This window comes from Typopeltis vanoorti, chromosome 22 (genome assembly GCF_054136105.1).
Source record: "Typopeltis vanoorti isolate ZY-2024b chromosome 22, IOZ_Tvanoo_1.0, whole genome shotgun sequence".
Classification (NCBI taxonomy): domain Eukaryota; kingdom Metazoa; phylum Arthropoda; class Arachnida; order Uropygi; family Thelyphonidae; genus Typopeltis; species Typopeltis vanoorti.
The window spans coordinates 31,683,565-31,697,463 of record NC_143570.1 but is presented as its reverse complement, the minus strand read 5'-3'; the positions used below and the strand labels follow the sequence as shown (position 1 = coordinate 31,697,463).

General features: G+C 32.9%; 1 protein-coding gene across 2 annotated transcripts in view; it reads right to left on the bottom strand.

The window, feature by feature from the left end:
* The window catches only part of LOC150094280 (uncharacterized), a 146,380-nt gene that overhangs the window by 105,096 nt on the left and 27,385 nt on the right, over positions 1-13,899 (bottom strand). The window contains exon 1 of one of the 2 annotated variants that reach the window (XM_090411970.1): positions 13,509-13,658. The exons of the other annotated variant lie outside the window; for it this stretch is intronic. The gene's annotated coding sequence lies outside the window, so the exon portion shown is untranslated. Of the gene's footprint in view, positions 1-13,508; positions 13,659-13,899 lie in introns of those variants that run through there. 2 annotated transcript variants of the gene reach the window in all.

Below are 13,899 nucleotides of genomic sequence, written 5' to 3'. Positions count from 1 at the left end.
CTCTAACTTATTCAAGTTAATATACTCAATAAGTGCTGCCTAACAACTAATGATTTTTAAATGTCAATCATTTGAAATTATATTCTGGATATGTCACACTTTCAGTTGGTAGTGAATTTGCCTAGATAAAATTATATTAAATATGAGAAATCATATTTTTAACTTGTCAGTTAAAATTATATGAACAAGAGTTCATTTATACAACAGTACGTTAAACTGCTACAATCCCATCTTATTTAATTTTAAGGAAAAGGCTGATCACTCGAACTAATGTTCGTATTTACACTTCTACTTCCCCTTTTTAAAAATTGCCTACCAATTTCTTAGTTACAATACGAAAAGAAGTTCTATCGAAGTGTTGTCACGAAAATTGTTCGATTTTCTTTGGTGTTAAACATGCGTAGAAACACTATGCTTAGTCATTCATATTTATATAAGTAATTTTACCATTTTCCAGAACATGGCACATTTTCGGGTACCATATACCTGAAAAATGTAGTTTCAAATTAATTTTATAGCCATGCAGCATCTTTTATATATGTATACAGATTCGACCCAAGAGTGCCCGTGTGAATAGCGTACCTGATCTCCAAACAATGGGTTCGAATCCTGTCTTGGGGAGGTTGTAAAAGTCTGCTCTAGACGAGCATGATAGCTCTGTTTAGTGTTAAAAAAAAAAAAAAAGCAGAAATATATTGTAGGTACGCACCTATGTATGTGTGTATGGAGGAGAGGATTGTGAGTTAGATTCAACCGGATTAATTAAGATATTACGATAAGGAAATCACAACTATGATCTAGATGTACTTATGCCTGTCAAATTGTTATGCGTGTATTTCGGCCGGTTAGTCAGAAAAAAGAAAAGTCTGCATCTCGAAAGGGAATTGCATTACAAGTGACCATACCATCTGAGATTAGCTCTGCTAACGCATTCCTGGATGCTAACAATGTCAAGTTCTTTCCTAATATCCGCGTTTTTAATATGATATCGCCATTGATGCCATCTGTACTATGTACTTTGATATTCTTATTGTCGAAAGAAAATGGAATTATTTATGAAATGGCAATTGCTTATAAGAAAGTGAAATATCAGATATCTTTAATTTCAGGTGAGTTTCTTTCATTTAATTTAGTCTTTTCGTGACTAATGATCTTGAAATTTAATGTGAAGGAAAAACTGCAACACAAACGCACATAAGATTTCGTGTTTGAAATTTTTGAATGTAGCCAAATTTTCTTCCAGTGTTCTTGATCTTCCAAAAGATTTGTTCAGTAGCAGGCTAGTTGTTTAACTTCTGGTTCCAATTCACTGTCTAATTTGAAGTTGAACATTACCAGACATAAATTTATGTCTGAACTCATGTAACAGACATAAATGATATTAACCAAAGCACGGTGAAGGTGCAAGCACGAATAGGTAGCCATCGACCAAGTAATTATAATTGCTTATTTTAGAGGACTCCAAACGACGTCCCCGGCAAACTAATTATTATGTATACAATTGCATTTAATGCAAGTTGAAGAGAATGAAGATTCAATGTAGTACGCATAATAAATTTCCACACAACCAGTTTAAAAATAGACCAGTGGTTCTGTAGAAGTTTTCATAATTCGGTGGGACGGGAATTGGAGAGCACGTGACAAAACCTGTGACGTAAATGTGACCAAGAAATTTATTTCCATTACTACTTGCGTTTCACATTTTTGGCGTTCACTGAAAAAAAAAAAAAAAGTCTAGGTAAGAAAAGGAATAGACGAAAGTCTTCACACATACTGGGTAAGTCAGTTGTAATAGTAGCGTCAGTTCTATTATTCTGTAACCTAATTACGAGTATAATATCCATTACTTTTAATAAGAAAAGTTTTTAAAAAATCATACTATGCACTATAGTCGATATTTTTCGATAAAATTGTGTTTATACAATGTTCTTTTATTAAAAAAAACATTAATATGACATTTTATTAAGTAGTTTCATATAGCTGTGTGTTAAATCGGGTTGAATGTCATGAGAAAAGGCGGATTTCAGTTATTTAATATGTTTAATTTAAATAAACGACTCCATCCTTATTACTTCGTTTCCGATTATCTCACTGGCCTTATACATATTTTCGAAACAACGTTCTCTAAGTTTCAAGTAGCACAAGAAAAACATGATCCTCACACGTGCGCGCTTCATTGACGCCATCATTTTTTTTTTTTTTTTTTAAACTGAATAAGTGGATTTAGAAATGTGAAAGAAATCCGGCAAGGGTCACATCCATTTCAATAAGAATAGGAGTTCCTGGATTATACATTCCAGTTTATTAATGAATGTAAACATGTGAATGTCATCGTTGCAGGACAGCATAATTCTACACAAGGTTATTCACCTAATAAAAAACCTAGTGTCATTTCTAAATAATAAATGCTTTGGAGAAAACGTTCTGCAATTTTTTTTTCTTTTTATATTATCTGAAAATTAATCCACGTGTCAACACTGAAAGAGTTTGGCTGTAGTAAATAGCCAGTAATCCATGTATACTTCTCTCAGAGATAAGAATTACTTGGTAATCAATCGTCGAAAAACGTTATACATGGTAAACTTTCTCGTAAGACTGGTGCCTCAAATCTAATAAAATCGTAGCGATTATTTGCGACACAAAGGCGCATTTTCTAGTTTATTGACCTTTGCTGATATTACGATGATAACATCGCTATATCTATGAGGCGGAAATGGCATTAGTGTCGTAGTGAAATGGCAATATACTGTACTTGTGTATCATAAGAGAGCGATGAACTAAGCCAGTGATGGCTAACTTTACTTTTATGCGAGAGTCAAATTATCTTTCTGTGTTATCTAAAAGAAACTTAATACGCTACTTTAGTCCACTTTCCAAAGTTTACTTTTCATTATTCTGAAAATCGTATATAAAAGAAAGAATGCAAATATTTACATTGTTAAAAAGAAATACGAAGAGCAAAATGGATAAATAGAAATATAAATTTCAACAAATGAATTCTTATAAATTATTACAAACTCCTAGAAGCACTGATGCTATTGGTATTAAATGGAGCTTGCAAAAGTATTTTAATGTACTTTGAGCTAGAACGAAACTTCTTTCATTCCTGTTCGCGATTCTTAATCGATCTAATTAAAAAGCACTGAGTCAACGCATTCAACTAATCCATAATATCAACAAAATTTATAGGAGGCGCTTTCATAGGCTTTTCTGATCAATCATCCATTTTCACTGGGTATGCACTGAGTCGCATACAAAATCCTTATTCTATAATTACCAGTTTTCACAATATAGTTTTGCAGACTGCACTCACTGTGAAAGTAATTAGTACAATATCAAACTTACTGATTTTTTAATGTAAGAACTGTACAAATCTTTCTGAAAATATGTTCGGGACGTACGATTATTTTGAAATACTCTGACTGTATTTTTGTCACGTGTCGTTCAGTAAAATGGTGACGTTATAATATTTTCTTTCAGTGAAGGGACTGCTAGAAATAATACAGCCTGTTAATCTGAATTAATTAGGTTAATAACGAAGCGAAAAGAGTGAATATAATTGCAAACACTCTTTCTTATTTTCAATTTAAACACTTTGGTGAAATTTTCAAGTAGTTAAAGAAGTATAATCCAAATAGCGATAGTGGAAGACAGTTTAACTTCTCTACAGACCAGTCTAAATTACGAAGAACAGTTTTTATTTATTTATTTTTCTATTACACTCTCTCCCTCTGTCATCCAAAGACAACTAAAAAAAGAAAAAGAAAACACAGACGATTAAACAGCTTCTCTTCTCAGAACAAACAAACAAAAAAAAAAACAGTTTTCTTGCTCTTTCTTACCAAGAAAAAAAAAATTGTACTTACTTGGAAAGCTTAAGATTCGCTTAAAAATATTTAAAAAAAAAAAAAAAGTTTACATGAGGGAAAGAGGGTGTAACCCAATTACCATACTAGGTTCCTTTTCGGAAAACGAAACACCCAAATGAGGTCTGAAAATCGGCATAAGAATTTTCCCTCTTCCCTTGCGTAGTCATCACCACAGTCCGTGGGTGGTGTCCATGTGTGCACGTTCGTTACCCTAAGACGAACTTTAATGACATTGGTCACGGCTCGTAATCACACGACGATTGGATTCGTAACTATGTGTATGGTAAAGCAAGTAAAACGAATCAGATGCCAGAAAGCAAGGATTATATACATCTACGCAAAGGTACAAAAATTAAAACAAAACATTGATGTTCTACCCAAAAATAACAAGCGTGATGTACGTATTTTCTAAGAAAAGGACATTCCCATGTGACTTTTTTTTTTAATAAGAATTCCTAACGAAATGCAAACACAGGTATTGGCATATTTCTTTCTTCTCCGCCTCCTTAAGTATTAGTATTTCTTCTCCAGTCTTTAACAATATTTATCCAAATCCCTTTCAATTTAATTGAATGTTTTAACCATTTTGCAAGCTATTTATTTCAGCTACTCACAGCCTTCTGCTTTCGAAAATATTACTCTGGGTTTTGAAATTAAATTTCCTTTAATATTATTATTTTTCTGTTGGATTTTAAAGGCATACCCACTTTCTTGCATGTCTTGCCTTCCACTTGCAAAATGTTAACAGCTTCGATATTATTTAATTTATCCATTTAATTTCTACATAGATATGTGTCATATCTCCTGAAAAATGGCTTTTAAAAAATTGCCGTCAGCACAAGTCTACACAGTTTTCAGCAGTCCAGTATGACAAAACTTTTGCACACGGAAATATTACTCTGGAGAGAGAGAGAGATGAAAAATATTTTTCAAATATCACTGAGAAAATTCATTACTGAGTTTTATCCATTTCGGTGCATACTATCATCTGAAGCATCTGAGCATACTATCATCTGAAGAATCTGAGCTAACTAACATCTGAAGAATCTGAGCATACTATCAGATTCTTCTTATCCTTCAATCACGGTGCGATTTAATATATTACATTAGATATCATTAATAAAACCAAGAGCAATCACGATCCCAATAAGATCGGGAGTGGGGGGGATCTATACTACTGGTTATTTTAGTTCATTCCGAAGCATAACCTTTCAGGTCACCCGCTACTTCTTAGCTACGGTAGTCCTTTACTCAGTAGTACGCTTTCCATTGTAATCTGATAGCTCTGTGTTTCAAAAATAAATGCATGTAGTGTTTCTGTATCAAAGACCTCTTGCTAAAATCTAAATATACGTACTGAAACAAATTCCCTGCATCTAACTCTGGTGTTGGTGTCATAAATAGCTAAACAGGTTTGCTAGCTTTTTTGTTTTGTAAAAAGCCTGTGCTGAGAGCCGCTTAGAATATTGTTTCCATCTAAATGTTTCGAAAAAACGTTCTGAGCGAATTTTCCTATTACTGAGATAAGTTTATCGGGTTGTAGCTTGTCGCGTCAGTCTTTGACCTATTTTTGTAAACTGAAATTATGTATGCGCCCATCCGGTCTACTATTACAGCTCACGATTCAGGGAGTGGTTCACGGTTATGACAAAGGGCGTTTGCAGATTGTTTCACCGCCTTATCTCTCTCTTGGAGATCGTCTGATTCTGGAGCTCTCAACTTTAATTAAGCGTTAGTTTAATGTTTTTATTAAACATGTGCTATGTTTCTTCCCATCCGATTTACTAGTGCATAAATGAATGGTAATGAATATCTTCCAGTACGCTGCTTACTTGCAATGCATTACCATCGTCCTCGGGTTACAGTCGCTTCACCTTTCCAAGTATTAAGAATTTTGGTTACACATCTTGGATACTGGAAATATGACCATTTTTAGGTGTATTTCACAACATCGCGTTAGGGGACATTATAGTTGCTTTGTTCGTCAACTCTAAAGAACTCTTCGCTCAAATTTATCGATTTATTTTAACCTTGATTGAAATCAGACAGATTTAGTACGTAAATTACGTGAAATGCCATGAAAGTATGTCACATCGATCTCTGAGACGTTCAATGTGCAATGATAATGAATTACTGTGGAGGAATGCCTCAACATTGTTATTCGCTGATATCAGTAATCAGTTCAATATTCAAGCAATGTAATGACATAATAGCGGGCTATAAATACGTTGGTTGGAGTAGTTGTATTAATAGAGATATTATGCGAATACTTCATATGTTATGTTTATCAATTCTGCTTTCCATCAAGTCAAACACCAAAGATTTTAGGTGAGTCGGCTGGATGAAACTTGAAAGAGATAAGGGTTGAATAATGCACTTTTTTTAATTTTTGCTATTTTTACCATAATCCTTCACCAGATTGCTGCATATATGCTGATATCCTTTAACAGATTCCAAATGATTTTGTAAGACTTTAGGATAATTAGTCAATAGGATAATCAATCCGGATAATTAGTCCCATATTAATGCGGGACCAATTATCCTGATTTACTTTTGCTTATTTACTCCAACTCTGAATAATTTCTTTAACTGTGTTTGTTGCCATATTTATAATACTCCTGGCACTTGCGATCTCCTCTGTTATACATGAAGTTAAAATAGGTTACGCTGTCTCTTGTATTGTGTGGTATTTCCTCGTAATCAGAAGTATTTCACCATTATCGCTTATCTGATTACACTTTGTACTTATCACAATAATTCTGCAGGATTACTAATGACTCAGGTATTCCAAGAATTCAGCTTGGATTAAATATAACTGAAATTTCTGTCGAACTGTTTATTTTATTTATTTATTTTTTTTTTTTTTGAATGCAACTTAATTCATTGCTGATTTCCTATTCTGAGTTATTTATTAATATTACCTGATAAATTCTCTCGTTCTATTTTCGACTATGTATATTTACATCGTAGATAACAAGCACTGTCAATCTTGCTACTGACACTGGTTTGAAATGTTTTCAATTCACTGCAGGCCACATTCATTTCTCGCCTCCTTTTTCGTAGTTTATACATGGGTTACTTTTATAATATCTGATAAAACTGTTGACTGTTTGACAATGATAAACTTCGTCAATACCCAGGAATTCCCTTTTTCCGATGTATAAATGTCATATCAACACAAATGAACTGCATCGATAGATAAGGCAAAAGAATGACTTCATATTAACTTATCTCTACTATCGCATTTATGCAGATAACATTTGTTTCAATGTGAATAATAATACATTTTCTTACACCCTTTTAATGAATTGATCCGATGTGTATTATCCTGGTCCTTCCCTTGAAAGGTTGATCCTGAATGACTATGGTTACTCGTTTGAGTAACCATGGCAATTCAGTCACTATCTGAGTCACCACTTCTCTTACTTCATCCTGCATTATTGCAATTTCAACGGTCTAATTAACCTATCGCAATGGAGAAATACTTCCATCTTGAATTTCAGTGCATTTTGTACCCCTGTATTAGCCAATAATTTCTTTTTGGAATTTAATCATCTCAAAATTTCATGCTCTCTATCATTATCATTTCTATCATCCCTCTATCACTAAGATACTCTGCCTTGAATTAAATCGAATCACTTAGGAGTATACTTTGTAGTAACTACGAAATCTTTTAATAATAAAACTTGATTGGAATGTCGCATGATAGTTTGTTGAAATTCTAACAAAAAAAAACGAAAAAAAAGGTATAAAAAAGGGATTTTTTATGTGAAATACAATCGTCCTTGTTTTTTCATTTAGCTTTCAATGTATTTAGTACCAAGTAGTATTTCTACTATAGTATGGAATATACTACTAGTAGTATTTCCCATCGCTATACTAACGTACTATAAGGTTGACCAACCAACCGCTCCTGGATGAGCATAAAACTATTTCATAGACTGTTCTTTGTCGTCTTAAAAATAAAATTTTACACTCCCATTATTTATTCGAAGAATTAAAACAAATTAACGCTGAATATTGTTTCTACTGAAAAAATTCTTTTTCTTTCAATAAATGGTACTGCATCAGAAACAAAAGTAGGCAAAAAACTCTTTGCATTTAGGTCCTTATAATTATTTGTAAGCTTGATGTTTATATATCACTCATCCACTTTGAAAAACTGCATATTCGGTTAATTTTAATCCATGGGAATAATTGTAACTAATTAATTTTAATTAAATATGCTGCATACTGAATTTGATTAAAACGGAAAATGGTTAAGGGATCAATGACTTGCCACAATATGTACTTTTCTTCAAGGTATTCGAAGCAAACTTAAAAATCCACGGGAAGGTAAAACTTTTCATTTTTATTTCCGGAATTTCTTATTCATCCTTTTGAAGTAGCATCAATAAAAAGCTCATCCCCTCTAAACAGTAACAACCTTGGTCTATAAAGCGAACTGACGGGCATTGATAAATTCATTTTTCCTGTGCTACTAGCCTCGAGTAATAATAAAGAGGTTAAGCACTCTACCGGAGGGGGAATAAACTTGAAGACTCGACTTTCCTTTCTCTCTCTCTACTTCATCTTCTCGGAAGGTCCCACCTTAAATAAGAAAGGCCAACAACCTTAAGGAAAATCTGAAAGCATTCCTGTTCATTAGCACTAAATAAAAGTAAACGGCACAATCAAAGTCTTTATATGTTTGTTCACTTGTTATGCCCATGTTTAACGTCATTTATGAACATATAATTACCGGAGATTAGAAATATTTATTGTGATCTCTTAAACAGCTATCCATATATACAATTCAATAGATGAAGGCAATATTTTTTTCTGAAAAATTATCTTTTTTCTGACCTTTCTATTTTCCCCTCAGAAAACCAGACTACTATTCTGTCCACAGTAGTCCAGGTGTGGTATGATCCGTGCCTTAAGGCGGCCGTACACAATCAGATTGATCTTCAACGTGTGTGGGATAAACTACGATTTCGTTTAGTTTTTCCCATTCCAGTGGCGTAGCTAAGGGGGGGGGGGTGCGGAGGGGGAGGAGGTTCACCCCGGGCGTCACTTTGAACCTTTTTGAACTTTTACAATTAATTCTAAAATACCGTTTCTCCAGAACTCATTTCCAAATATTGTAATACTACTGCGAATTATCTTCACAATCGCTGTAAGCGTTGCTAGTTGTGAGAGGAGTTTTTCTAAATAAAATTGATTAAGAATTACCTACATTACTATGAAATAGACTTCGCCAATGTCATCGACGATTTTGCTAACAGAAAAGCAAGAAAAAATAATATTTTAGAATGTTGAAATTAAAGTTTTACTTCAAAAATAAACATAGTGTTTTAATTTATTTCCCTCTACGCCGTTTTGACTTTCTGTAATATTTTTGGTATTGAGAGGGGCGGCAACAGCTCTAGCTACGCCACTGTCCCATTCCCCATAAATTACGTATAGAATTTATCAAATTGCAGCATCCAAGAATCAATGTGTGCAAGGTGAAGTTTAAAGACTACAGCAAATGGACCATAAAACAAGAATAATATACGCAGATGTGATTCAGAAAATTAAAGTTGTGGATAAAACAGGCTCTTTCAAACACTTTTCGAAAGGAATAAAAAAAGCAATAAAATTGAAGAAAATCAGAAACAAATACTGATGATGTACACTGCAATTAACAGCTAAAACAAATTAATTCAATCGTGTTGCCAATTCTTATATTCAGCAAGCCATGTAGCTTCAAGTAAAAAAAAAAAAAGGAAGAAAGAAAGAAACTGCACAGACAAATCTGGGTAAAAATTAACGTGTAACATTTGGACGAAACATTCGTTCAGAAAATAAGATTTTTACTCAGATATGACTTGCTCAGACAAATCTAAATAAAACGCGTGCATGTATGGCGCCTTTAATAGCCCTCTAAAAATAATGACTTCCTTATCTCTACTCATCAGCTTCCTTTTATAGTGAGTCTCTTGAACTCAACACGTCAACCAGTGACAATTAACTACAAGTGCTCTTTCCTTAAAATCAAAGTGCTTCATTAATATAATTACCGATATTGTTGGATTAGTGGAATATAGTCAATCGACAAGTGCTTTAAGACCACGTGATAAATTCAATTTAATTCAATTCATTGGTTATACACTATTACTATCTCTAATTAATTATAATAAGTAACTTAAAATGTTTACTATAATTATATTTTTATAAAAATCTCGTTCGTACAGTTTAGCAAACCTGAATATCTTTAAAGAACCGAAATAAATTCTGCTGGTTCTTTGATTGTCAAGTCCAGATGTCCACCACCGACGTTCCTACGAAGAGACCAGGTGTATGGGGGAAACGCAGCTACCGAACATCCACTACATGGAATCCGGGGAACTAAACAATGCTAAACACGTCGGTGCAAGTTATTAACTCGGTCGCATGCAGCAGCTGTGATCTGCTTTACCCCTAAAAATAGCAATCTGGATTAAGCGGTACAGAGTGGAAACCCTGGGGGTCAAAGAGCGAGCGTGAATGCTCATAATTATTAGCTAAAATACGCACGGAGAGTTCAAGAACGATAACCGTATTTTCACAGTTTCATTTATTGTGTTTTAAAACGTTTAACATGTTTGCGAAACGTATCCCCCGCCCCCGTCAAAAAAACAAAACAAAACAGAACAATAGTATATGAAAAAATGTTCTCTACGTGGATCAGCCACAAACAAAAATAATTCCTTTAAAAGGAATTATTATTAAATGCAGTTTAATGAATTATCAAATATTTAATTTAAGATAAAAAAAATAATATTAACATAATTCTCAACGTATACTGTAAGTAAAGTAGAGCATACAATAGCCTAGCATAGCATCGCAAACTACAATGTGAAAATGGTTACAATCAGCAAATGATTTAAAATGAACGCAATAAAAGTTTGATCTAGCAACACGTTTTGCAAATGAATAACTTCTGTAAACAGCATTTAATAGAGCGATAATAAAGTCGATATCTCAGTACCAAAATTGAATCGCCCCTAAAGCATTCTAAAATATATTTTTTCACGAAACTATCAACATCTAAATAAAATGAAATTAGAACTTCTCGCATTTTGTGTGGAATTAATGTTCTTCGCGAGCTAACAATCCCGTATTTTGATTAATTACGTATTGCAATAAGTTTAAAAAATCTTGTTAATCTTCTACCAAAAGATTTTGTAATATCCAAAAAAGAGATTCTACTTTTACATATAATTTCCTTTAAAAGAAAAAAAAAATTCTTTTAAAGAACTAGTGTATTTATAAGACATCATTTACCTAAAAATTATACAAATCTCTATCCTAAACCGTACCTTTCTGATAGAAATAAACCTATCATTTTGATATTCGTAACCTTCAATTCGGCTCCCTAATAATACCCTCATAATAAACTGATATGTTTTCCGGATTCTTTGAAGGTCACACACATCTAGTCATGTGTGCTACACTAACAATGAGGCTCCTGAACATCAATCAAACAGTTGACATTACTGCGCCAGTTATAGCTTAAAATACCACACACACTAGTTTCGCATGATAACTTCTAGTGACTGTTCTCAGAATTAACTAGCAGACGAACAAATCGCTGTCAAGCATAATGCAATAATTGTAGTCGAACTGTAAAAAAAAAATAATAATAATAAATTTTTAAAAAATTGTGTGCGTATGTGTCTGAAAAAATAATTTTTGGTTGTTTGTTAGCAAGAGCTAGCTCAGTATTCTTTTTACACCCAAAACTGCTGAAATTACTTGATTTTAGGATAGATTGATAAATACTGAATATTTTGACATTTGTTTTTACTTAAGCATTTATTTCAAAACTAATTTTACTAGAACTTTCAATGTGTGCGTGGCGTGCTAATTATGCTATATCGCTTTTTAGTGCGCATATCGCGATTCTTTAGCCCATCTTTTATTCTTCTTGGCGATATAATTAATGTAAAAAAAAGTCACTAACAACTGGTATTTTGAGTTTCGAAATTACATTTAAAATTATATATATATATTACATATTACTGAGGATTGAATGAAGCATTCTCTCATTTTCTTGTAGCTCAAATGTCTTTTTGATTTCTTCAATAAATACATTTAGAATGTTTGAATGAAATTAAGCTGAATATTCAATATGAAACATTAAATATAAATTATTAAAATATTAAATAACGAACAGAACATTTACATTTTTAAAGTTTGACGGCAATTAAAGAATAAAAAATTGCAATCTGTGGGGACTGACTGGGTTGTATTGCTAAAATGGTTAGCAAAGATGTGAGAACTAGATTTCTTGGAGGATAGTTTGAGTGGAATAGATTGCTAGAGGTGGCTGTGAGTGCTCTGAAAGTGAGTCACTTTAAGGATAGATATGCTTGATATAGTGTAAATAATGGTTTAGTATGGATCTCCCAATCAGTCTTACTTCGTGGTGATAATAATTATTTAAATTGTTATCACCACGGTTAATAATAATTTAAATATTGGTCTCACCATCTATTGAAACTACTATCACTTTGTGTGCTTGTTCTCTACTAGCATTTCAAATTATATAATGAATTTGCAAGCTAATGTCTAATTTGGCTTATAATGACATACTGTCAACTAATGTGGACACTTTTTTTTGACACACAACTCCACATTCTTTTTAATTACTTTTTTAATATGAAATAAAAAGTCGACCTTATAATTTTTACCAGTTTTACAATCTAGGACTGCCATTCTTAAATATTTCTTATGGCTTTAAGTATGTCTTCTATAGACATACTAAATATCAAATTATTGCATTATCACGAGGTACCGTAGGAATTTTAGAGACATAGATATATACGGATTAACGTGTTTATTATTATTTAAATATCTTTTGGAGTACAGCAGAAACATGCACTGATTATTGATTTTTAATGCACTGATTACTGCTTATATTGGTCGATGATGCATGTCCAAGTTGGCAATGAACCGATTTTTTTAAATTTTATTTTATATGGATACAATACTAAGAAAACCTGTTATTTAACTAGAAATAACAACTGTTAGATTCTTTCTGACAGATAGAGAGATAGTCCCTTCCCTGTCATCCTCCTTTCCCGAATCCACTACTGTACGGTATATGTACTACTTCAAAGCAGCAGTTTATAATGATACCGCTACCTCTGCGAAATCACACAGCCGTGAAGGTCCGTGAGAGTTTCAGTGGCCCAATAAAAGCGCTCAAAAGAATTCATCGAAATGTTCTACTACTATTATCATTTAGTGACATAAAATAAATGCTGTATATTAAAAACGAATAGCCAGACACATCTTTGATATTAAACCAAATAAATTAAGAAATCTAGAGAAACAAAAGTGACAAAGTATTTTAACACATACAGATTTAAATAAAACATATATCAGTAAAAGCAAGTTAAAAATTAATAACTTTTCAAAATTGATTATTACAAATTTTCTTACAATAACAACGATCAAGTAAATATTTGCGTAATATTCATCTGAAAACACATCGTAACACAATGCTCTTGCCACACGTTCATTCCCAATAAAACATCAGCAAAAATGAATAGTAGACTACAAGAACAAAATGCAGCAGTTGTTTCTATGAAAGTGTAAATTGGAAAAAAAACAAGAAGCAATTCTTACCCAACTAAAGAAGTATGTTTTTCTTTTTTTCGAAAGGATTACATTTTTAAATACGTAAAAACGGAAGCCCAAACTCTTGATAAAACCTCTTCCGTTCGTACACATACACACACACGCACAACTAAAAGGAAAAACAATCAAGGTGTACAATAATCTAACACCCTGATGGCTAAAACCAGTAAATAGTAGCTGCGCAGTATATTGGCTGTCAGTAATACTGCGCAAGGACAACACACGCATATCTATGTATCTTTACGGTGAAGCAGGGTCGTATTTGGCACATAACGGGATCCGGGATCGTCACAGCAGAAGTTTTAAAAACTATTATTAGATCTCCAAGAGCAGTAGAGTAATAGATGGAAGTAGGCGCCGAATTGAATAATGTATTTGC